This window comes from Rhamphochromis longiceps, linkage group LG1 (genome assembly GCF_057381845.1).
Source record: "Rhamphochromis longiceps isolate RC_006_pf linkage group LG1, R_longiceps_female_GT1.1, whole genome shotgun sequence".
In the NCBI taxonomy this organism is placed as follows: domain Eukaryota; kingdom Metazoa; phylum Chordata; class Actinopteri; order Cichliformes; family Cichlidae; genus Rhamphochromis; species Rhamphochromis longiceps.
The window spans coordinates 33,475,986-33,500,170 of NC_140557.1; the positions used below are offsets into that span (position 1 = coordinate 33,475,986).

The 24,185-nt window shown below is 38.8% G+C and overlaps 1 long non-coding RNA gene across 2 annotated transcripts in view; it reads right to left on the reverse strand.

The window, feature by feature from the left end:
* The window catches only part of LOC146679054 (uncharacterized), a 68,731-nt gene that overhangs the window by 19,193 nt on the left and 25,353 nt on the right, over positions 1-24,185 (reverse strand). For both annotated transcript variants that reach the window (XR_014912534.1, XR_014912533.1), the window contains exon 2: positions 23,486-23,614. This is a non-coding gene — a long non-coding RNA (uncharacterized LOC146679054). The remainder of the gene's footprint in view (positions 1-23,485; positions 23,615-24,185) is intronic.

The window sequence follows — 24,185 nt, forward strand, 5'->3', positions numbered from 1 at the left end:
CCCTAGAACTGAAAAAGCTTCTTGGATGAGAGGTGAAATGTCTTCAAGCAACTTAAAGAAGTCCAAATGCTTCCATGTTCTTTTAAAACTCAAACAGATCTCATCATGGTTTTGAGAGAATCAAGACAAGCTCGTCTGATCTTCACATAATTTTAAAGAAGCAGATTTCTAAAAGAGGAAATTGCATTTTGTTAGATTTATCTCTCTCTTTATGTTTTATCTGTTTTTAGAAGAGAGATTCATATATCAGTGGTTTATATATTTCACTTGAAACCTTAACTCAATACACCCTCAACCCATTGCCTTAATCAATTTCAAAAAATCATGGCAATCTTTAAAACTTCTTGAGTTTTAATCTTGATCTTTTCTAATATTGGAGCTCACACTTTATCCAGCACTAAGATGGGTTGGTAAAAATTATATAAACTTTTAACTACTTTGGCCATAGTTTACTTCCCAGAATACTCATGTCCTCTGAGAATCTGTTCTCTCTTGCAGAGTTAAGCTAAAGCTGCCATCCATCCGTTCACTTATCCCTTTCAGGGTTGCTGGTTGACTTGATCATATCCTAATCCACATACACTCATACGCACATAACATCATGTCATTTCACAATGACATGATGACAATTACATGCATAACTATTTTTTAGTAGAGATGAATCTGCACTGAGAATGTGAGTGCCTCCCACATACATCATACTATATGCATATACATATAAATATGTGGTGAATTGGAGATAACACCCACATTTATTTTAATCTGTACAGTTATGCATCACAAACTGTCATTTATTTGAATGTGAATGGAATTCAACAAACATGTTATTATTCTTTGTGTTGTATTTATGGAGGGATAATTATGGTTGTATACAAAGCTGTAGCTGTGTGCAATGACTGGGCATAAGAATGTCTGCTCTGGTATTGTTAGAGGACCATGCTGAAACACTGTTCATAAACAGCCTGGGAACCACCAAGGCTCAAGCCTGCCATGAACTAGAAAATACTGGAATGCCAGCATCACTGTTCACAGTGAAGTGAGTGAAGTTATCACCATAGACTAAGACTGTGCTGACCAAGAAAGAAGCTCCTGCTACAAAACTGACACCTTCAAGCATGACTGAAATCTGCAGCTGCTAAGCTGACAAGCCAAATGAGACAAAGATTGAGCTATTTGGCCACAATAACAAGCAATATTTTTTAAAGAGATGAAGAAGGGCTTGTAAACCCAAAAACACCATAGAAGCTGCAAAATACTGTGATGGTAGAATCATAGTCTGTGGCTGTTTTGCAGCCAGCGGTACTGGTACATTGATGGAATAATGAAGGAGGAGGGCCACCTCCAAACTCTTTAACTTCACCTCAGATCAACAGATAGACAGTTGGAACTTGGACATAGTTGGATGTTCCAACAGGACAAACACAGATGAAAACAGGTTTTAGAATAGATAAAGCAAGCATTCCGCTAAAACATTAAGCTTCTGGAATTACCTTCCCAATGTCCCAGCCTCAACGCCTTTGGAAATTTTTGGACTTTCCTTAAATGTCAGTTTTGTGCTAGGAAATCAACCAATTTAAAAACCAAATATCCAGTCAGATATATGCTAGAAGCTTGTTGGTGGCTACCAGAAGTGTCTGGTTAAGGTGCAGCTTGCAACGTCCTTGTTTTTTGAAGTTGTTAAAAATGTATGCTGTACAATCGTTACATTGTAGAAGAAGAACAGTTCTAAGAATTAATTAAAAGTCCAAAGTTACTATGACATTCATGCCCATTAGTGTATCCTAATGTCTGATACCAAAATTAGGTAGCATGATGGGGATTTGTAAAAAAGACAATTATGTACACACACAGCTTTCAAAATTTGAGAAAAAGAATGATTCTTCACATGTCTGCCTTTGTGGATGCACAGATTTATGAGTACATAACATCTGAGTATTATGTATCTGGCCCTCAGTGTTCTGATTTTTGAAGTACAGCTACAATTAATTCAACCTGATAAGAAATGGTGGGCGCAGTGCTAAAACAACTTTTTTGGGTAATTTGCTGACAATTTGGCAGCAGCATTGTATTTGTTCTGACATTTGTCTCCTTTATTTTCAATGAAACCTTCTGCGTTAATTGCGGTCTAAAGAGCAGGCACAAGGAAAACCAGCATAATGTAATGTGTGGCTTTATAAGAATGAAAGAATCATAAATTTGTTCAACAAAATGAAAAGCAATCAGCAAGAGACTTACCTGCCGTGATCAGTCAACAATGCTTTCTACAGTTCCACAGTGTCAGTAATTGGATTTCAGGGGGAGGTGAAATTAATAAAGGTACTCCCATCTAAGCTAAATGGGAATCTGAGATGTGTGTTTCTGTGCACAGGGGATCGTGCATGATGAATAATTCTATAATGCTCATTTTTACTGTCTTGGTATGGTATAACTTATCTGGTGAAAGAAAATTAAAATTCATGTGGAGTTAGTAATATTATGCTGTATTGCCAATTGGATTTGAGAGTGACTTGGGCGTGTTTATGACTGGAGGAGGATGTCATTGGGTGAAATGTGGTGAATAAGTAATTTCACAGACTGCTTTCCAGTGCAGCAAATCTGCTTTGTTCAAATACCATTCCTCACTCAGGCTTTAACCTTATCCCTCTCTATGCAGCTCTAGTGGAGTTCATGAATTTATTACTGCCTTAGTCTGATCTCTGTATAATGTGATAAAGACTGAATATGTACGTATCAAAAAATCAGCTTTTATAGACATTGTAGATTAACATAGTTGAAGACTGAAACTGGATTTGAGTAATGCGGTATTGTGGGGAAATATTAAAGCCACACATGGGCTTACACTAACAAAAAAAAAGAAAAAGACTTATACTGAAGGAATCTTAAATATAAATGCAACAACCTGCTGAAGTTTAAACAGAGCATCAGATCAGGAAAAAAAGGTGAGGGAAAACTTTAAAGATGACATGGTTGTTGGTGCAATACTAGCTAGTCTGAGTAATTTAGAAACGTCTAATCTACCTGGATTTTTCTGATTGGTTATCTCGAGGGCTTACAACGGGAGATAAAGGAGAGGATATGTGCAGAGGAGGGATAGTGAATACATTAAACAGAGGATGTTGAATATGGAGTTTCCAGGCAATAGGAACAGAGGACGAGACATAGAGAATACTTATGGATGTATTGTCTTAATATACGCTCAGTCACCCAGGTAAAAAAATCCCAAAAAGTTGATTCTGTTAATCTGGATGTAGCGTTTTCAGTGGGAGAAACGTTTCATCACTTCTTCAGTCTCGGATGACTGCAGGTTTTCCCAACCTTTTAAACAGTACATTTGCATAATGACTGAAACTAGCACCATTGGCGAACAATAGGCTGTGAGGTCAGTTTGTTGATTATTCATATGCAAAATATTAATGATCATTATTCATTCATTATTCCATCAACTGCTTGTTATTTGTTGCTATATAAATAAAATTACATTTGATAGAAAAGAAGAGTAATACAATTCAGTCTCCATCCTTAATCAGCCTAACCTGCTGCACATCCGTTCCAGCTTGATCCCTCTGTGTGTCCTTTTCTTCTTCTTTAATTTCCACACTCACATAAAACTCAGTATAAGGCTTTTCCTTTTCCACCCTCTCTTTGTTCTATGCCTAGCCTCCCGGTACTCCTGTGTACTTTCTTCATCTACCTAACTATCCCACTTTTTCTTTGTCAAACTCTTTCTTCTAATGTTTACCTTCCTTGTCCTTCCTCATTCCACCACCAAGTCTCCTTGTCCTCTTACCCATGTCTAAAGGATAGACCATCTTACTGGCATTTTACTTGGCCATTTCAGCTTTACTTTCCTAGTCACCTGGTAATTCTTCTCAAACATTAAAAGTCCTCGCTAAACGCTGCACGACATTGTCTAAGGAGCTTGGAAAGAAAAGCGTCTGGACTTCTTTAAAGAAGCCTTTAAAGAAGTCCAGACCTACGATGATCTACGATGACTGACAACCTTCACAGACATTCTGCACAATATTCTTCCTTCACATGTAGCACTCTAACGTTGGTGCAAGCAGACAAACTATTCATTCGGCATCCCACTGTGGATTTTTTTAACCTTTTAAATTGGATTTATTTCTTTATTGCACTAAACTGTACATATGACAACAACAACTTGAAAAGTCTTGTCTGGGACAAAAAAAGAAAAACGCTGTTGGAAAATTCGTGTCCAAATTCATTCGTTTCTAGAAACACTAGTAAATACATTAAAAGTCATGATCATTTTGAAAACTGAGATGAGACTGTACTGGTTAGGTTCATGGTGGCATTTTGCTTGTATGGCTTAGGTTCATTTTCCCCCGTAGAGGATGGAATCACTGCAGATGTTTCAGTCCATAGGGAACAATCAGGATCACTGAGTTATTTAATGAGTATGAAAATGATGTGAATCGGTATGGCCTTTTATTTACACATCATTTTCACACTCATCAAACCATTCAATGACCCTTCCACCCTGATGGTTTGATGAGTGTGAAAATATTGTGAAATATATGCTCTTTCAATGTACAGTGGGGCAAAAAAGTATTTAGTCAGCCACCGATTGTGCAAGTTCCCCCACTTAAAATGATGACAGAGGTCAGTAATTTGCACCAGAGGTACACTTCAACTGTGAGAGACAGAATGTGAAAAAAAATCCATGAATTCACATGGTAGGATTTGTAAAGAATTTATTCGTAAATTAGGGTGGAAAATAAGTATTTGGTCACCTCAAACAAGGAAAATCTCTGGCTCTCACAGACCTGTAACGTCTTCTGTAAGAAGCTTTTCTGTCCCCCACTCGTTACCTGTATGAATGGCACCTGTTTGAACTCATCATCTGTATAAAAGACACCTGTCCACAGCCTCAAACAGTCAGACTCCAAACTCCGCCATGGCCAAGACCAAAGAGCTTTCGAAGGACACCAGGAAAAGTATTGTAGACCTGCACCAGACTGGGAAGAGTGAATCTACAATAGGCAAGCAGCTTGGTGTGAAAAAATCAACTGTGGGAGCAATCATCAGAAAATGGAAGACATACAAGACCACTGATAATCTCCCTCGATCTGGGGCTCCACGCAAGATCTCATCCCGTGGGGTCAAAATGATCATGAGAACGGTGAGCAAAGATCCCAGAACCACACGGGGGGACCTGGTGAATGACCTGCAGAGAGCTGGGACCAAAGTAACAAAGGTCACCATCAGTAACACACTACAACGGCAGGGAATCAAATCCCACAGTGCCAGACGTGTTCCGCTGCTGAAGCCAGTGCATGTCCAGGCCCGTCTGAAGTTTGCCAGAGAGCACATGGATGATACAGCAGAGGATTGGGAGAATGTCATGTGGTCAGATGAAACCAAAGTAGAACTTTTTGGTATAAACTCAACTCGTCGTGTTTGGAGGAAGAAGAATACTGAGTTGCATCCCAAGAACACCATACCTACTGTGAAGCATGGGGGTGGAAACATCATGCTATGGGGCTGTTTTTCTGCCAAGGGGACAGGACGACTGATCCGTGTTAAGGACAGAATGAATGGGGCCATGTATCATGAGATTTTGAGCCAAAACCTCCTTCCATCAGTGAGAACTTTGAAGATGAAACGAGGCTGGGTCTTCCAATATGACAATGATCCAAAACACACCGCCCGGGCAACAAAGGAGTGGCTCCGTAAGAAGCATTTGAAAGTCCTGGAGTGGCCTAGCCAGTTTCCAGACCTCAACCCCATAGAAAATCTGTGGCGGGAGTTGAAAGTCCGTGTTGCTCGGCGACAGCCCCAAAACATCACTGCTCTCGAGAAGATCTGCATGGAGGAATGGGCCAAAATACCAGCTACTGTGTGTGCAAACCTGGTAAAGACCTATAGTAAACGTTTGACCTCTGTTATTGACAACAAAGGTTATGTTACAAAGTATTGAGTTGTATTTTTGTTATTGACCAAATACTTATTTTCCACCCTGATTTACGAATAAATTCTTTACAAATCCTACCATGTGAATTCATGGATTTTTTTTTCACATTCTGTCTCTCACAGTTGAAGTGTACCTCTGGTGCAAATTACTGACCTCTGTCATCATTTTAGGTGGGGGAACTTGCACAATCGGTGGCTGACTAAATACTTTTTTGCCCCACTGTATTTCTCATTATTTTTATATTAATCAAACCATCCAATGACCCTTCGTGCCCTGTGGGGTATTGTCATCTTGGAAGAAACCGCTAGTACTGAGAATAGAAGACAGACACAAACCGCTCAGAATAGAAGTGTTTTACAATAGGATAGAGTTAATGGGTTCAAACAACCTTGTACTGATTTGCAGTGACCCTCAGCTGAGAAGACAAGTAAGCCTATCAGCAAAGTGTCTCTCACACCATAAGTAAAAAAAGAATACAACAGGAAAACAATACAACATTAATTTTTGTCCATAAATATAATGTTTCATAAGTTTAACTCCCTAATACAGTCTCTAAATTCCCCATATGTCAAATATCCTCTGAAACCTTTCTACATGAAATCTGAAACATTTTACAATTAGGGTTCTTATAAAACCTGAAATGAACTGTTTAAAAAAAATCTTGACTAGTTGTGAAACCACAGCTTTTTCAGCTTCAGTTCAGCTTTAATAAAGACAATTTCCATGTCCTTACCTCTTTGAATTCCTAACAAAATTCCTGAAAAATAACCCACCTGCAATTGTGCCTGTATTATTAAAGATTAAAAATAGGTACGATGGTAATGACTGGCACGACGGAAATGAGTGCCCTGCTGTAATTTGTAGCGCTGGTCAGATAAACAGATTTTTTTTTTAAAAATCCTGCTGTCCAGTCTGACAGCTTTTGCAATCAGAATTATGATCTGCAGATTTACCCCAGTTGATAGAATAGTCTGGTAGTCTGGGATGTGAACTTGTCTTTAAGTGTGATTGTCTTTATGAGCGAGGTTTGTGAGTTCCTAAGGAAAAGTTATACATTATCAGCATAGAGCATCAGCTTCTTATGGTCTGTATTTTCAGCTTGAACTCCTTTGATATCTATATTTTGTTGGATTGCTGCCATTAGTGGCTCCATAAAAACAACAAAAAGCAAGGTGAAAAGCAGACTGACCTGGCTGGTGCCCCTCTGTAGGATGAACACAAGCTTTTGGGAAGCTGCACAGTGTTTTGATCCAGTCTATGAAAAATGAACCAAATCCAAATTTATATACTGCTAATAAAAAAATTCCAGTTTACCCAGTCAAATGCTTTCTCTGCATCTGAAGAGACCACTGTGGTTTATAACTTGCTGATAGAGCAATAGTCTATTAGAATTATTAGTCTAAGTGTATTATTGGCTGAGTGTCTACCCTCGATAAAACCTGTTTGATAAGGATATATTATGAATGGAGTATTTTGCAAAGTATTTTAAGGTCTGCATTTATAAGTGAAATTGGGCGGCAGCTGGATAGGAGTGTAGGATCTTATTCTGGTTTAAGTAGACTAATGGTGGCTAAGTTTATCTTTAAGGATTAAGATTGTTTGTTCTGCATTTGAGTGACCATTCTGAAAAAACAGGTGCTAGAGAAGGCCAAATGTCAGCATCAGAAGGATTAGTCTGTGATGAGTATAAAGCTTCATAAAAGTTTTTAAAATATTTATTTATTTGCTGTGGGTCATGAGGAATCTCCCCAGTGGAATCCTTTATAGAATAAATTTCTTTTTCTTTTTTTCTTTTTTTTTGAGCTTTAACTGGTTTGTAAGGAATTTTCTAGATTTATGTTCAAAGTTCTCCAAATACCAACTTTGCATCAGAGACTGTGTTTCCTCAGTAATTACTTCATTTAATTTCAGTTTTCTCAGGTTGTAAATTATATATTCTTATGGTGAGGTAGTTGTAAAGATTTAATTCTTTATTCTAGTTAATGAAACCACTAATACAAGTATTTTTCCCTTCATCTCTTATATGAACATTAATTTTCCTGTTGTCCATAGCCAGGTGATTCCTGGCAGGTCATTATTATATAAATACATGTTTTCCCTGGGCCCAACACCACATAGATTCCATGTAACAAACCTCAGTGTGGTCATGTTTAAACTAACTGGTGGAGTGTTGAATGTTAAAGTTGTCTGTGCGTGTCTGTGTATCTGTCTATCTTGTATGGCTGTATATTATTGGAGCTCAGCTCGTCGACTTCCCAAACGATGGACACAATGAAAAGCGATGTTTTTAACTATGTCCTCCAGGAGTTTCAGGTGAGTCTGGATAAAATCACTCACCGTTGTTTCCAGGTCTTCTTTTACCTTCTCTGATATTCCCGAAAACATCAAGCTGTCCCTCATACTGCAGGCCTGGAGCTTGATGACAGTTTCTTTGATTCTTTTTATTTTCTTCCGAGAGTGAGGGAATTCACAGTTTCTTTGAGGTTGGCGTTTTCAGCAGCAAGAACTCCACGGACTTACACAGTGCCTGAAAATCTTAACGGAGGATTTCCAGGAGGGCCAGGCGTGCATCAAAGCTGTACAGTTTTTTATCTATGGATGCTAAAATATCCACAATGCTGTAGCTGGCTCTGGTGAGTCTTCGAGGTGGCTTTGTTTCAAGGACAGTGTTCATGTGCTGCTGAAGGGAGTCGGCACCTTGTTACCTTGTTTTCCCATAACAAACATGCTTGAAGCACTCGTCAATATACTGCCGCAAACTGTCCAGGTGTTCTTTGCGGTCCTCCAGAGTGGTGAAGTTGGTTAGAATGTAAGTATAATTCTTATTGTTGCAACCTGCCAAGGAATAAACTGTCTGAAATGTTTTTAGTGGTGCACCATGATTAATCCTGCTGAGATTTTGCTGTCTCGCACGTTATTACATCATAACTTCTCCTTACTTACCTGTCTCACTTAACTGTCACTTCCTCCCAACAGAAACAGAAATTCTGAACCAACATCTGTATCCCCGCATTAATATGATTCAATTATGTGCCTCCAAATTACTAAAATTACTCTGAAATTGAGTCAAAAATACAGATTATTGGATTATTATGTTATTAAAACAGGGTTGGCGTTAGAGGATAATGCTTGCAAATCGTCAAGTTTATTTGCTGGTCAATATCATATATCTACAGTCTTACCATCAAAAAGATATTGGCTGTTTAATCATTATCATTGCAGTGCAGGTACAGATCATACACTGTAAATTCAGCTACTGTATGGATGGTAACTGACACTGTCTGTACAGGAAACTGCCTGATGCCTTTGCTTCAGACATCTCATGTACTAACTTTCACAGTATCCTTTAGGTGAGATAATAAGAGGCAATTTGTTATTTCCTTTTTCTTTTATTTCACCACAAAATTCCTTTGAGATCCGAAGAGTGACCTGTGCAAGCTAACAGTCATAAAAAATTCACAACATATTAAAAATATAAGCAAGTTGATTCTTAGCTGCAAATGTTTAATGTATCTGTAATAGACTTGTATATTTGCCATCCCCTTTACACTTTCTGGCTGATGTTGCTACATCCTGCCAGGAACATGTTTCTTGCACAGGCAATTTCCTCTTCTCTACAGCAGTCACTTTGTCCTTTGCAGATATACCAGTTTAGAAGCTACACTGTTTAAGTTATTTAAGTAGGTAATTAATTTAATTCTTTGGTGATTCTTTTGGGTAATTAACTGAACATTTATTACATATTAGCCTAGGATTTCACCCAAGTACCATTTTTAAGTACTGCACCTTCCTTCCTTTGTCGGCTATCCCACTGCAACAGACAGTCTTGTGGATGTATACAGTTTAAAAATAGTTTTGCGATACTTGAAAAAAATCCCCACGGGAGAAACGCTGCTACAGTACAGTACCACTGGGATTCAGTGTTTTCAAGGACACTTCAGCTGGGTAAATGTTTTCTGTCATGGGGATTATTTGGGTTTAGACCTTCACATTGAAGGACAATCGCTGTGCTTATTGCACCATCATTTTGCACTACTTTCATCCTAATGCAATTTTGTTTCTCATTTAAATTGGCAATATGGGCAGTATGTTGTTGTGATGCTATCCATACTGACTCTAACAGATTGAGGACAATTTTATACCACCTATTATCTACTCATCTAATCCGTTTGATGTGTTTTTTCCTCTATTACATCAGCCAGAGAGGAGCATGTCAGTAGTTCCAGTTACTGTAGCAAATGCTATTTTTGACACACATGGGTATCAGTGCTTCTGGCTGGCTAGTGAAGAAGAGGATTTTTTTTTCTCAAGAGCCTTTCCACTTTCCACTTTCAACCATTTTAAGAAATCTGGGCACAAAGTAATGTATTGTTCAGCACTATACATTTTGATAGAAGAGTATTTTCTCCTGCTCTTCTCCAAAATAGGCATTAATTGCTTCTGCCATTCAATATTTATAATGTTCCAGAAAAATCTCGAGATGACTGTCTAGTGTTTTTGTAGTATGCCCAGCTGGGAATGCTTTTGTGCTTGTGTTTCTGTTTTTGCCACGCTTTCTCTCTTCTATTCTCCTTTTTTTATGCTACAATTCATTTCATATTGTGGCTCTTCAAATTGTTAGTTATCTTGAGCTGCATGACCCTGAGCTTTGCTCGCTCAGTGAGTGGTTCTTCCAATGCCTCTTACTTTGTTGTTTTTTTTATTTAAAATCGTCAAGGATTTCTAAAATTACATAAACTGTCTTTTGTTAAATCCTTCTGTCACGGTTCTGGGTCATTTTGACCCAACTTTTTCAGTTTTTTATATTTTGGTATATTTCTATAATATTGATTATTATTCCAGATTAAGTTCCGTGTCTGTCTGCCTCCTTGTAAATTGTTTCTTTACGTTTCCCCTCTCTCGTCAGCTGTGATTTCTCCCAGGTGTGTTCCCCTCCTGTCTCTCATCCCTTGATTAAAGCCGTGTGTATATTAGCCCTGTGTTTCCTTTGTTCTCTGTCGCGTTGTTAATGTCTACTCACCCTCAGTCTATGATCTGTGGTTCCAACTATTTTCCCAGTATAGTTAGTCCGCTGTTCGTCTGCAACCTGCAAATAAAGCTGTTTACTTTGAGTTCAACTTCGCCTCACTGAATCCTGCATTTTGGGTCCTTCCTACTTGCCTGCCGGTAAACAACCATGACACCTTCAGTTTTCTCTGCCTCCAATGGCTCAGTTTTTGGCTGACCAAACAGGTATCGCTGCCAAGGCTGAGACCAGACCTAGACTGTCTTAGGCTAAAGACCAAATCTCCACTCACTGGTTATAAAAGCACCACGCTGTTACTGCCAAGTCCAGCTGCATGACAGGTAAGACAGGACTCAAATGCAGGACACAGAAAACAAAAGAGTAGTCTCCTCCTGTATAACAACCTCCTTTTCATCTCCTGTTTCAAAAATACAGTTTGTCAGAGATCACTTTGCTAGTGTTTTGAGAAAGGGCCTGATCTGAAATGCCTTGTTCCATGTTGTTGGGGCTCAACGACATGGGTTGGGTTTTCTGTAGGTTGGAAAAAATTCATTTGGCATGGTCATAGACCTTTTATAACTTGGAAACACTTTACATCAATACCAGAACAATAGAATTGACTTAACAACATGGGAAAACCCACAAAGGAATATATAGGCACTTTTAGTGGAAAAGTTCTGGACACCTGCTAAAATACTGCCATCCAACAGAGTATGCAAACCCAGTGGCAAAAGACACCAAGTTTGCATACCCTGGAGGGCAATGAACAACACCAACAAATCCACAGCACTGAGTCACCGTGGGGCAATAAAACCTCCTTTTTTACTCAGCCCACATTTCTCTTACTCTTTCTCACTCTACTTTGATTTCTCTGTGTAACTGTGGTCGTCAGTAGCCTATTAAAGAAATGCCTTCAAAAGGTTTTGCAAAGTGCAATAATAGGTTCAATAGCTAAATCACCAGCAATGCCAAAATTGTAAGTAACCTTTAAACTGCTTCGTTGTTATACTATGTATAACTTTGCTTTTTTCTTTCTTTTTTTTAATCAGCACAAGCTTTCCAAAGCATGCATACCAATACATATGAAAAATGTCATTCATCTCACCAGCACCAAAATGCCTAAAAGCCAACTAAAATATACAATGACAGAATTATTTCCATGGTCAGGAAGAACAACTTTACAACATCTAACCAAGTCAAAAATCCTCTCTAGCAAGTTGAGGACAGTGTATCACTGTCAAAGCCTACATTAAACAAACATCTTTGTAAATGGAAATACAGTAGGTTTATAACAAGGTGCAAACCACTGGTTTCACTCAAGAAGAAGAGGGCCAGATTAGAGTTTGTCAGAAAGCTAAAAGAGCCTGCATAATTTTGAGAATAAAACAAACAAAAAACTAGGTTGCTGAAAGCAAGATTAACTCGACTGCTCCCTTATTGGGTTACCACAGCTGATCATTTTCCTCCCATTTTGCCCTATTCCTATCATCTTCCTATGACACACCAGCCCTCTGCATGTCCTCCTTCAACACATCCATGAATCTTCTCTTTCGTCATCCTGTTTTCCTCCTGTTTGGCAGCTCAGTGTTCAACATCCTTTATCCAATATATGCACTCTCCCTCTTCTGCACATGTACAAACTATCTCAGCCTTGTCTCTGCAATTTTGTCTCCAAACTGCTCAACCTGAGGTGTCCCTCAAATGTTCTCATTTCTAATCTTGTCTATCATGATCGCTCCCTCCCTCCAGTCTTTTTGTATGTGCCACCATCTCGAAACTGTGCATCATACCTGCTCCCACCACCATATTGTAAAGCTTCCCTTTGACTTTTGCTTCTGTCACAAATCACTGCTGGCACTCATCTCCACCCATTCACCTTCCCTCTTCTCTCTTCTTTACGTTTTTTGTGGACTATCCATTTCTTTGGATTGTTGACCCTGGGTATAAAAACTCCTCTACCTTCACTACCTCTATTCCTTGCAACTTTTCTTCTTATCTACACCATGCCAGAACAGCTTTAATGCTCCCAGCATTGCTTCCCTTCCTCCTGGTTTCCTGCATACACAATCTACCTTCCTTCTCTCATCATATCTGCCAGCTCATTCGACATACCAGTCACAGTCCCTACATTTAAAATCCCTACTCTCACCTCCATATTCCTGCTGTTCCTTCTCTCCTGCTGCCTCCTAACACACCTTCATCCTTCCTTCTTCCTTAGTCTTCAGCCAACACTAGCACAGCTTCCACTGGCACCCTGTTGGCTAACAGCACTGGAGGCAGTTGAGTTACCCCGGGCCCTGACCAATCTGGTTTGAAAATCTCATACTTTATTTTCTGCATGTTTGATTTGGCATACCTTCCCATACACAACCACATTTAACCAGTCTTCTGAACAGCTCTAAGAGTACACTGGCTTGTGTCCCCCCCCCCCAGTTCCCGTCAATATTGCATTGCAAATACTAGTGCATCCACTTTTACTCTACTAATATTTTTTGGTATTTTACAGTTTCAGTTTGGCATACAAAAATTAAACTGAGTGAGAATGTTCATCAGCATTCCTATGTTTTAAAATTGAGGTCACTGAGAGAGATTGCAGAGTCTTTAAGGATACTTCTGGATATTTTCACCATGGGCCTTTTTCCCCCATCATGAGGATTTAATATTTTCAGTATTCATCATTCAGTTGTACAGCTTTTTATCCCTGCTGTTTGCCGGAAGCGCTGCTCTCAAGTACATACACTCACTACCCACACACAGCTGAAGCAACCTCCCCTACTGAAAGCCCCCCAAAATTAAACAAATTCTAAGCAAACATAACTAACTACAGCAGTCCCATGTCCCTATATGACAGTGATTATTCCATCATATATATGATGGTGAATGTGCCCCAGTAACTGCTCACCAACCCCACACTCAGGTGTACGTCACATAAAATGATAGCCTCTCTCAGTCAACAGTTTGCATTTACATGTACACAGCATCTGTTTTTGTGCAGTTAACTTGCTAATCTTCTGAAGCTAATTAGTCTAGCAAAGCTCAAATGGCACTAAATTCAACTTTAATGAATATCTGGAAAATCTGATGTTGATAATATCAGCTGCTTTATTGGTTTAAGCCTTTGAGAGCTTGTTTCGTTCACACCCTTTGTTTACTAGCTTGGCATTCCTGTCTTTGCAAGGCATGCCATAAAAGTAGTGAGGCTATTTAGAATTACATTCTCTTGGTTTGTGAACGGTATTTGGCAATTGAAAGAAAGTCTGGGTGATGACATTACTTGGACAGTACGATCGATCTGTATGTGTTGATGTTGAGTATATGCTCAAAATAAACAGTTTTACAAATTCATATGTCTAGCTCTTGGCTGTGGTTAGACCATAAACTTGCTTTAAACTTTTTCACCACCAAATAAGAACTGTCCCGGCAGTTTGAATTCTAAAGTTTAAGTTCATTGTTATAAAGTTTATTGTCATCTGTAAACATCTTGGATCAAGGATTCTAAATGCAAAACCATATTTAATAGTGTGGAGGGTTAAAGTGGACATTTGGGTAGACCATTACAGGAAAGATTATATCTTGCTCCCTCTTGCTGAGCTATACGTTCTTATAATTTAAAGCTATTCGTTTGAGAGGAAAAGGTGCCAGAATGCCACATAAAGCACCAGCTGGCAGCTAAGGGTTAAAAGGATGTTAAAAACGAGCACAGCCCCAAACCCCACACTCAGACTTTTACACATTTTGGGTGTGGGCAGCTATCAGGTCTGCTCCATGAAACTCCTGGGCTTAAAATAAACCCCAAACCGACCCCGTGAGAAAATGAATCTCCTCCATTACCATGTGTCAATGTCACCACCGTACACAGTGAAGGAGGCTGCCCTACATAGCCAATCTGCATAAAGAACTGCTCACCAAGTGTGTGTGCATGCATGTGCTTGTTTACTTGCATGCATGTCTGCACATTTAGAGAGTGACAGTGTGGTAATGAGGGGGGATGTCAGAGAAGAGGCTGGTACTGATGTGCTGTCACTAGGGATCTTCTCAAGGTCTGATCAGCCTCTTGTCTCTTCAGGCCAACTACCCAGGCCTTTAAGAACAACAGCGCAACAGCACGTGATATGCAGCCAATTTATTTGTATAACACATTTAATATGTTCCCTGAAGAGAAGCCCTACACAGGTCGAAACAAAATCCAGAAAAGCGAATGCTGCCAAAAAGAGAGCAATTTCAAGTGGTTGCTTTTCTCATTTACAGAGGTCATAACATGTGGAATTTATGGGATGATAAAAATGTTAATTTGAAGTGCCAACACTGAAGAATGCATATTTCTATGAGTTTGTTTTGCAGACATAATGAAATTATTTCAGCTTGTGAAGATGGACTCAAATGCCGTTTGTTGATCCACCAGGTTTTCAAAATGCAGATAAACTGCAGACCATGTGGAAAAACTGTTTCCAAATATTTATTGAATTAACTGTGAAAGCTAATCTTGTATAGTTAGCAAAACAATAAACAAGAGGAAACTGCTCATTAATAATCAAAAAACAAACCCTCGGCACTATCCTTCACAAAATATGTGCTTCTTTATGATAATAACAGTGTTGACTGGTTTACAGCTTTTTAGTGGCCTTATGGGTTGTGTATCTTTTTTAGTAGAACTTACGTTCTTTGCCATCTGTACACAGGAATCTCTTTTTGCCTTCCTTGAATTATTAAAATCTGATTTCTTGGTAATGTTAAAAATCAATGGCTACACTCAGTCAAGGAAAAGACTGCAGTATGCGTACCATCGAGTCAAACCGCAGCCAAGGGCTTAAGTCTGTTGCTTGGTAAAATAGTGTTTAAAAAAACATAACATATCTGCACTCACTGTTGTGATTTAAATATGTTTGCAAGCATTAGAGAGTTGTTTTTGCTATGCATCTGCACTGACTGACTCTAGATGACTTGACATGTATATATTGGATGTGGGAATCTATCTTTTGCTATCTGTTAAGCTATGTGTTATTGTTGTAATATATCCTTGATAGGAAATTGTATAATCAGATTTAAATAGTGTCTTGAAACATGACGCAAGACTAAGACATGAGCTCTGGAGGCTCATTCATGATAACACTGACTGATCTTTTTATTATTATTATCATTATTATTATTATTATTTTAGCCCTTCTTCAATTTGATCCTGCACTCTCAAAAAAGTTCAGCTTTCCTCCGATCATCATTAAAAATACCTGTTACCAAAGGCTTGTGCACTCTAGTCGATCCATCATGCAACATGACAAAGGACTCTGATGAAGGAGGGCTAGAGAGACTCATCTAGCTTGGCTACATCACCTCACAATGACATTACAACAATTTGTTAAGCTTTCCCAAGCAGGAGCAAAAACAAAGTCAAATGAGTCAACAAGCCCAAATCTCCTGGGAACAATCGCACAACAGGCATGAGTCTGGCCAGCTTCTATGGCATAGCTCCAAACAAGCTGAAGGTCAGAACAAAACTCAAAGCAATTTGATAAAACACTCATAATTCATTTACCATGAAGCCTTGTTTCTCAGCACATTATCCAGCTCAGTGACTCCCCCATGTAAACAATTCCATGTTTGAGCAACCAACAATAGAATTATACTGTGTACACTGATCTATGAGCTGTGTCGAAAGTGTGCATATTTTTTTTCTTCCCCCACACAACCGCAAACAAAGAATCATATTAAAATGTCTATTTTGAAGACCAGTGGTTGTATTTATTTGTTTGGGGAGAACGCTACCTCAATTAATTTTATGTTAACTGTTTTTCCCTTATTTTTCTGAAAAAACAATAGCCACGACAGTCATCAGAGAAAGGCAGCAATTAGAATACCTTTTCAGATCGAATTTGAACATTTTTCACTGAACCAAGACAGGACGTGTATTATGGAAAAAGTCAAATGCAAAAAAAGGACTGAGGCCCACAAATAGGCTTTTCCATCAGATTACTGTGGTAAGAATACAGTGCTACAGATATTAGTGCTCATGAGGTTATTACTATTTAACTTAATTGTGACATTTAACATTCAATTCAGAGCTTAAATTCAGAGAGAAACCAATTTGAGATGATTTGAACTTTGCAACATGATGTAGTATTCTGCTGTAAGCTGCCATCAGAAGATGGGTACACTGTGGTCCTAAAGGGATGGTCATGGTGAGTAACAATACTGTTTACACAATGCTCAATTGATACCAAGGGGCTCAAAGTGTGTGAAGAAAATATCCCTCACTCTCTTACACCAACAGTAGCCTCGGGGTTGATATAAGGCAGGATGAATCCCTGCTTTCATGTTGTTATTGCCAAATCCTGAGCCCATCTTCTGAATGTTACAGGAGAAATTGAGACTTGACAGACGGAGAATGTTTTTCCCGTCTTCTATTGTCCGTTTTAGATCACCCTGTTTGAATTGTAGCCTTAGTTTCCGTTGTTAGCTACAAGATTGCCATCTGGTGAGATCTTCTGCTATTGTAGTTCATCGGCTTCAAGGTTGTGTCGTTTGTTCAGAGATGTCCTTTTGCAGATCATTGTTGTAATGAGTGGTTATTTGTGTTATGTTGTCTTCCTATCAGCTCCAAGCAGCATGGTCATTCTCCTCTGACCTCTTTCATGAACAAGGCTTCCATGTCTTCACTGGACATTTTCTCCTTTTCAGACCAAACTTGGAAACACAGAGACAGTTGTGGGAGAAAATCCCACTGGATCAGCAGTTTCTGCAATACTCCAAGCAACCTATCTGGGAACAGCAACCACAAAAAAATTATTAAATCCCCACTCAGACACAGTTTGAACTTCAGCAGGTGTCTTGACCATTATTAAATTTGCTGGTTGCTCCCATGTGGTTGGCTGATTAGACATTTGTATTTTAAATGAACAGGTCTAATAAAGTGGCCAGTGAGTGTATCGTCATTAGAACCTGACTTGCTGTTGTTATGCAAATAAGATGATTTACTTCACCTTTTATTCTGTACTTCCAGTGTATATGTATCCTGCCTGTAATAATTATTTTTATTATTATTTTTGCAATATATCCTTTCATGTTTGAATGTGCAGCTAACAATCATGGCTGCACAAGTTAGGTAAGACAAAGACTGGGTTTAAAGAACCTGAGTGCAAACCTGTATATAACACCATAAGGAATATCTAATTGAAACCATCATAAATAACATGCAAATTGACTGACTGTGTGTGACTTCATTTCTGTTTTTATTCTCTTTTTTTCAACCAGTAGGATCTTCCACAGTGAGTTCCTCATTGCTGTGTAGCTCTTCTCCATTTCGCCTTCCAGCTTGTCATCGTGGTGCTGTCTCTCTGGCATGCATTCCAGTCTGCTTTTTAGATAAGTGATTTTTGTGTATTTCCTGTCGAGATCCTTTCCAAATGAACCATTCCAAAAATCCAAACAGCGCTGGCTCACTGAACACGTCACAAGAAAACATCACTTAACAACGGTGAAGAAGATTTGTATCAATAAATCAATCTCAGTATGCATACTGGAATTTGTGCTTTGCCATGAGCGTCTTGGCGCAATGATTTTTGTCTGATATTTTTTTTCCCTTTTCCAGCCCTTGATGGATGGATATTTTATTTTGCTTTGTTTTCTTTTCTGATTCCTCGAACAGCACATGCTCTTTGTAGTTTCAAATATTTTTCTCCTTTCAAAGCAAAAACAGATCCAATGTCTTTCCAACAGTCAAAAGAAAAAAAATTTGTGACAGATTGATTAGTAAAATCACTAATAATGACTGTCTTGTCAAAGAAGCAATGACAATAATAGTAATACTGTATGCTGTGCTAAAGAAAAGAGATGGAAGACTTCTCATTGTACTCTTGTCTCCATTTCTTTGCACAACTCTGTAGGTTTTGAAGGCAACAGAGCAACATCAAGCACAATTATAGTAACTGGTATGAGGTATACCAATGGTCTGCATTGGCTTTTTGAGCGATAGTATTTCCATTCCATTATTAGAATTTTTGTAGTCCTTTTGGAACAACCATAAATGTTGTTTTAGAAGCTGCCTCTTAATGACAGATGACCTGTTTTATCAGGAGAACTTGATGCATTAAAGGGAAAGTGATGTTAAAAATAAATGACAAAAACAAAACACAGCTCCAAAATAGCTATGCATCATTACCACAAGAATCCATTAATTTAATATGAACTGTAGCTTGTACTGCATTGCTCAGCTACGTTGAGTTTATTGTTTTAGTCAGAAAATTAAAGTAGACTGTCTTTCAGGTTGCACACAAAAATCAAACAAACTACATGCTCGTCTTATTTCACAGGTAGCTCCACATATGTTAAGGTTATGTTCTAATGTTACATTTAAAATGAACATTTTTTAGGAACAAGAAAGAAGAGCAATAAATATTATCTTGCAAGCCCACTGTTTTGTTTTTTAAGTAAACTCAATGGATGCTATTCCATGAGGACAGACATGATTATCCTAATTAGGGTAAAAGACTATTAATGGGGCATGTTACAGGAAGTCTTTATGAGCCGTTATCACCTACTGAGCTGAAGGTGACCCTCTAATCAAACTCAACATTTGATTCAGGACCCAAAGGATCAGTGGTCTCTTGGTTCTGGAGATTTAACAAAGGTACACTCTCTTGAGGTTTTGGTGTGGTTAATAAACCAATCCAGGCACTTTTCATCAAGAAAGGGATTCTGGAAATAGCTCTCATGTCTTATGTTTTCAAAATGGATAACCTTGCAGTTTTTTTTTTCTCAAAAAGAAGCCATTAGTGGCATTGTTACCTGAGGGTCATGGCCATTCGAGAAGTACTCTGTTACTGTTCAACACAAATCTAAAAGATCTGCAAATATAGACAGGCCAGAAACGGAGAGATCATTCATGACATTTAACTGACATTTAACAAAACCTAGCCTTATTTTCACAACTTCCCCGCTGTAACCAACCATCTGAGAATGCTTTTTCAAAATAAAGTCAATTTTGAACTTTTCAAATTTAAAGGTTATCTCTCCATCAAAACTTAATATTGGTTATATTTGTACAATACTTCTGTTTTTTGAGATGTTAGATGGCAAGATGAATTTCACTTTTGTGGCATTAGAGCTTACATCTAAACATTTACACTTAATAAAAAGACTTTAGGTAGAAGCAAGTGAGACAGACAAAGTTTTAATATAAAAAAAACAAACAGAAAAATGCGCACACAAAAAACTCTCCTGGATGTTGACTGCAATGAAAACTGACATGCACAGAGCATTTTGAATAAACACATTGTTTATTGATTTGTGACACTGAACTACTGGCTGTGTTTTTGTACCAGATGAAAGATGATTTGGCACACTGCTCATTTATTTATTAAATGGAATGTTCTGTTCACCGGATAGGAAGGGGAATTGCACTGCTGTTTCTGTTTTGTGTTTATCGATTTGTCTGAAGCACCCGATACAGTAGAGTACTCCCTCCTGTGAGATTGCTGCAGATTAGTTGCTTTTGAGGCAAATGCATGTAATTGGATTCAGACGCATTGTGTCCCACCAATTGATCCAAGGTGTAATACTTGTACCGTGGAGTTTAAAAAGTCTGACACTTTCTATTAAAAAAAATACATCTCTGGTATCTCACTGTGGCAAAGAAGAGCTATGGATTAGTTAACTTTGCTTTCTGCACAAAGAATGTGGCAGGAGTGAAGAAGGCTAGTTTGTAACTTGCGTGGACAGTGTCACGTAAAGGGATTCCACTCTCAGGTAGTTATAAAAGATCACTTTAAGATTGGAAAAAGATCATACGAGTCTTATTTATCATATTTATATTTACTATTATATCCTGCCTTCATGGTCTAGTTGCCTGCTTTGAGAAAGAGGTAAAGAGAGTGGAGCCAATATTTTGCAGTGCCAGCATTAACCAACAGATGGGAGAAAGGATTCCTGACACAATGCCCACCCTCCAAGTGACGCCCAAGAGATCCAGCCCATGGCTACCAGCCATCCAGAAAAAGAGATAAATGTTAATATATAGTTGCAAAAATGAAAAAGATTTGGGGCCTGGCTAGCACGTGTTCACACACACATGGTATGAGTGCATGGTCTGTAGCAAGGGTGAAATAAGTAAATAGCCTGTATTTGTATAGCACTTTACTAGTCCTTAGGGACTAGTAAAGTGCTTTACACATTCAGTCATCCACCCATTAACACACTGGTGATGGCAAACTACATTGTAGCTACAGTAGCCACAGCCACCCTGGGGCAGACTGACAGAGGCGAGGCTGCCGGACACTGGCGCCACCGGACCCTCTGACCACCACCAGTAGGCAACGGGTGAAGTGTCTTGCCCAAGGACACAACGACCGAGACTGTCCGAGTCGGGGCTCGAACCGGCAACCTTCCAATTAAAAGGCGAACTCCCAACTCTTGAGCCACGATCGCCCCATATCGTGCAAATGCAATTACCCGACTCAAAACAAGAAACACTAATAAACACAATTCCTCTAATGAGAATCACAGCACAGTTTAGACAAATTAAAACTGAAAAAAATAATAACAAAGAAATGAACATAAAGGTGAACAGAAACCAGAGAACCACTTTAACGATGGAAACAACCAAAACCAAACTACTGCAGGAGTCAGTGCTCGCTGCAGTTCAGGGAAACGTTCTCGCAGAAACAAATCTTTGCATTGGCAATTTGAAAATTGATGGAGACCATTTGTCATCATGATGACATAGAACTTGGTCAACAGATATTATATATATATATATTAGGGGTGCAACGATATTCGTATCGATATTGAACCGTTCGATACAGTGCTTTCGGTTCGGTACGCATATGTATCGAACAATACAACATTTGTAATTTATTTTATCAATTTTCCTTCTGACGATGCTGTCTGTGTTGAGCGCTCAGTGAATCTGTGTTCGACTACTCCGCCTAGGCTGCACTGTCGAGCGCAGATCCACTGAGCGCTCAACACAGACAGCATCGTCAGAAGGAAGAGCGCAGGGCAAGCTAGCGAGACAGAAGTTAAGCTCTACTTGCAACATGGCAAATTGAACCTCATTCAGATCTGGCGTTTGGAATTATTTTGGTTTTCATGTGACGTATGACCCTGAAGGTAAGCGAGTCATGGACTAAAGTAAAACAGTATGTTGGATGTGCCATGCAATGCTCAATTACATTGGTGTGAACTAGTGTGTTAGCGCAGTTAGCTCGTTAACGTGTTGGCCGTCTAGCCCCATGCACGGAGCGATCGGCGGTAGCTCGTTAACGGAGATTTGCCGTGTTGTGGCGTTAAGGTCATTTCAACGAGATTAACCTGAAAGCACTAGTGGGAACACAACGAATATGACTGCACATTTACGCCGACATCATCCTAGTGCAAAGACAAAAACAACAAGCATGCTACTAACTTTAGCCGAGTCATTTAGACAGCTGTTAGCACATGATTCTCCTTATGCTGCTGAGAATATAGCCCAGAAGAAGCGGATAGTATAGCTTTTATTTTGGAAAGAGACATTTCTCTGTAATAAACTCTCTTTTCCAAAGATGAGTGATTCCTCAATCAGATACAGGGCTTGCAATATCGCTAGCCCGACGTCCTGGAGCTAGCGATTTTTTCAGTCGGGCTACCAAAATCTATCTCTGCCCTGCCCGTCGGGCTATTGTAGGAAAAATATATGTCAATGCTTTTGCATTCTTTCAGAAATGTAGCTGGGTAATTATGTCATTGGCATCGGTGAGCCACTGTCAATATGTGACATATTGAAGTCGCGTTTGAATTTGCGCTTGTTTTTTTGCTTTCACTTTGCAATCGTGCGAACTGTGTATAGAGAGCGACAGCACTGATCTGTGAGTGATGATAATTTGTGCACCAATTCCTCTGACATCGTCTTATTAATCGTTAGCTTACTATGCAAACATGACAAGTGAAATCTCCCGCAGCAAGCTTAAACATGTGAGAGGTTGATCGCGCAGAGAATCGCTGAGCTTATGTGAGTGCGTGTGTAAAAGCATTTCAGTTCTGCTGAGCCAAATAAGACAGGTCAGGGTGAAGAAGTGACAGCCAAAGAAAAGCTTACCACAAAACGGAGAAGTTATGACAAATCAGACTATAAGGCAAAAAGAAAGTGCAGCTTTATGGTTTCATGGACAAAAGAATTTCTGTGACTGCAATATGACGAGCTAAATAACCAGGGCTGCACATAAGTGGTCCGCAGGTGCGCATTCGCTGTCAAAATAAAAAACACGCACAAGGGTTAGGGTTAAATTTAAAAACTGTACTTTTGAGTTAAAATATATATTTATAATTTTAATAAATGACAAATTAAAAAGGCATGAACATTTTTTTGTATCGAAAAAATATCGAACCGTGACACCAAAGTATCGAACCGAACCGTGAATTTTGTGTATCGTTGCACCCCTAATATATATATATATATATATATATATATATATATATATATATATATATATATACACGCACACACACACACACACACACACACACACACACACACATATTGCAGAAATAGTTTCAACATAATAACACAGTAGCTCCACCTGCGAGAGGTTTCCCGGATTTTTGAAGAGGCCGCTTCCAGGGTGCACGGTACAAGTGCTTGAAAGCGGAGGCACCACTTCCCAGACAGCCGGAAGACTTGCAGTTCAATCACTAGTAGCAGACCAGATCTGAAGGGAGGAAAAAAATTACATTGAGCTGGAAGCACAGAGAGAGCAAAATGACACTGACAAAATAACTTGAGCAAGCCTACATCACAACAAAAGTGAGGCTCAAAGAGGAGCCTTTACTCTGCATATGCTGCCATGAGATGAGCTGGATACATTGTGTGCAAAAGTGTAACAAAAGTAGTGCTAACTACACACTGACTTAAATGTACGATGATTGCCTACAGCGGTTTGTGAAATATTTACAATTACAATATTTAATCTGCTGATTCATGTTGATGGGTTATTTTCTTTTACTTTTGTGAATATGGAAATATAAATAGGGCTGCAATGCAGTCTTAGGCAGTTTATGAAATAGTCTTATCATTTGAAACTATCCTACCAAAGAAAATCACACTGGTTGATTTAAATTTGGTGTTGAATTATTATTTGTTATAGTGGCCATGTTAAGTGCTTCATGTAAAACACTTAGCCGCATTATCACTTTAAATCTAGCCAAACAGCCAATTAACATAAAGTAAACAACTAAAAAGTGCTTTGAGTGACACAAAGTTTTTTCTTCCCATTATATTTG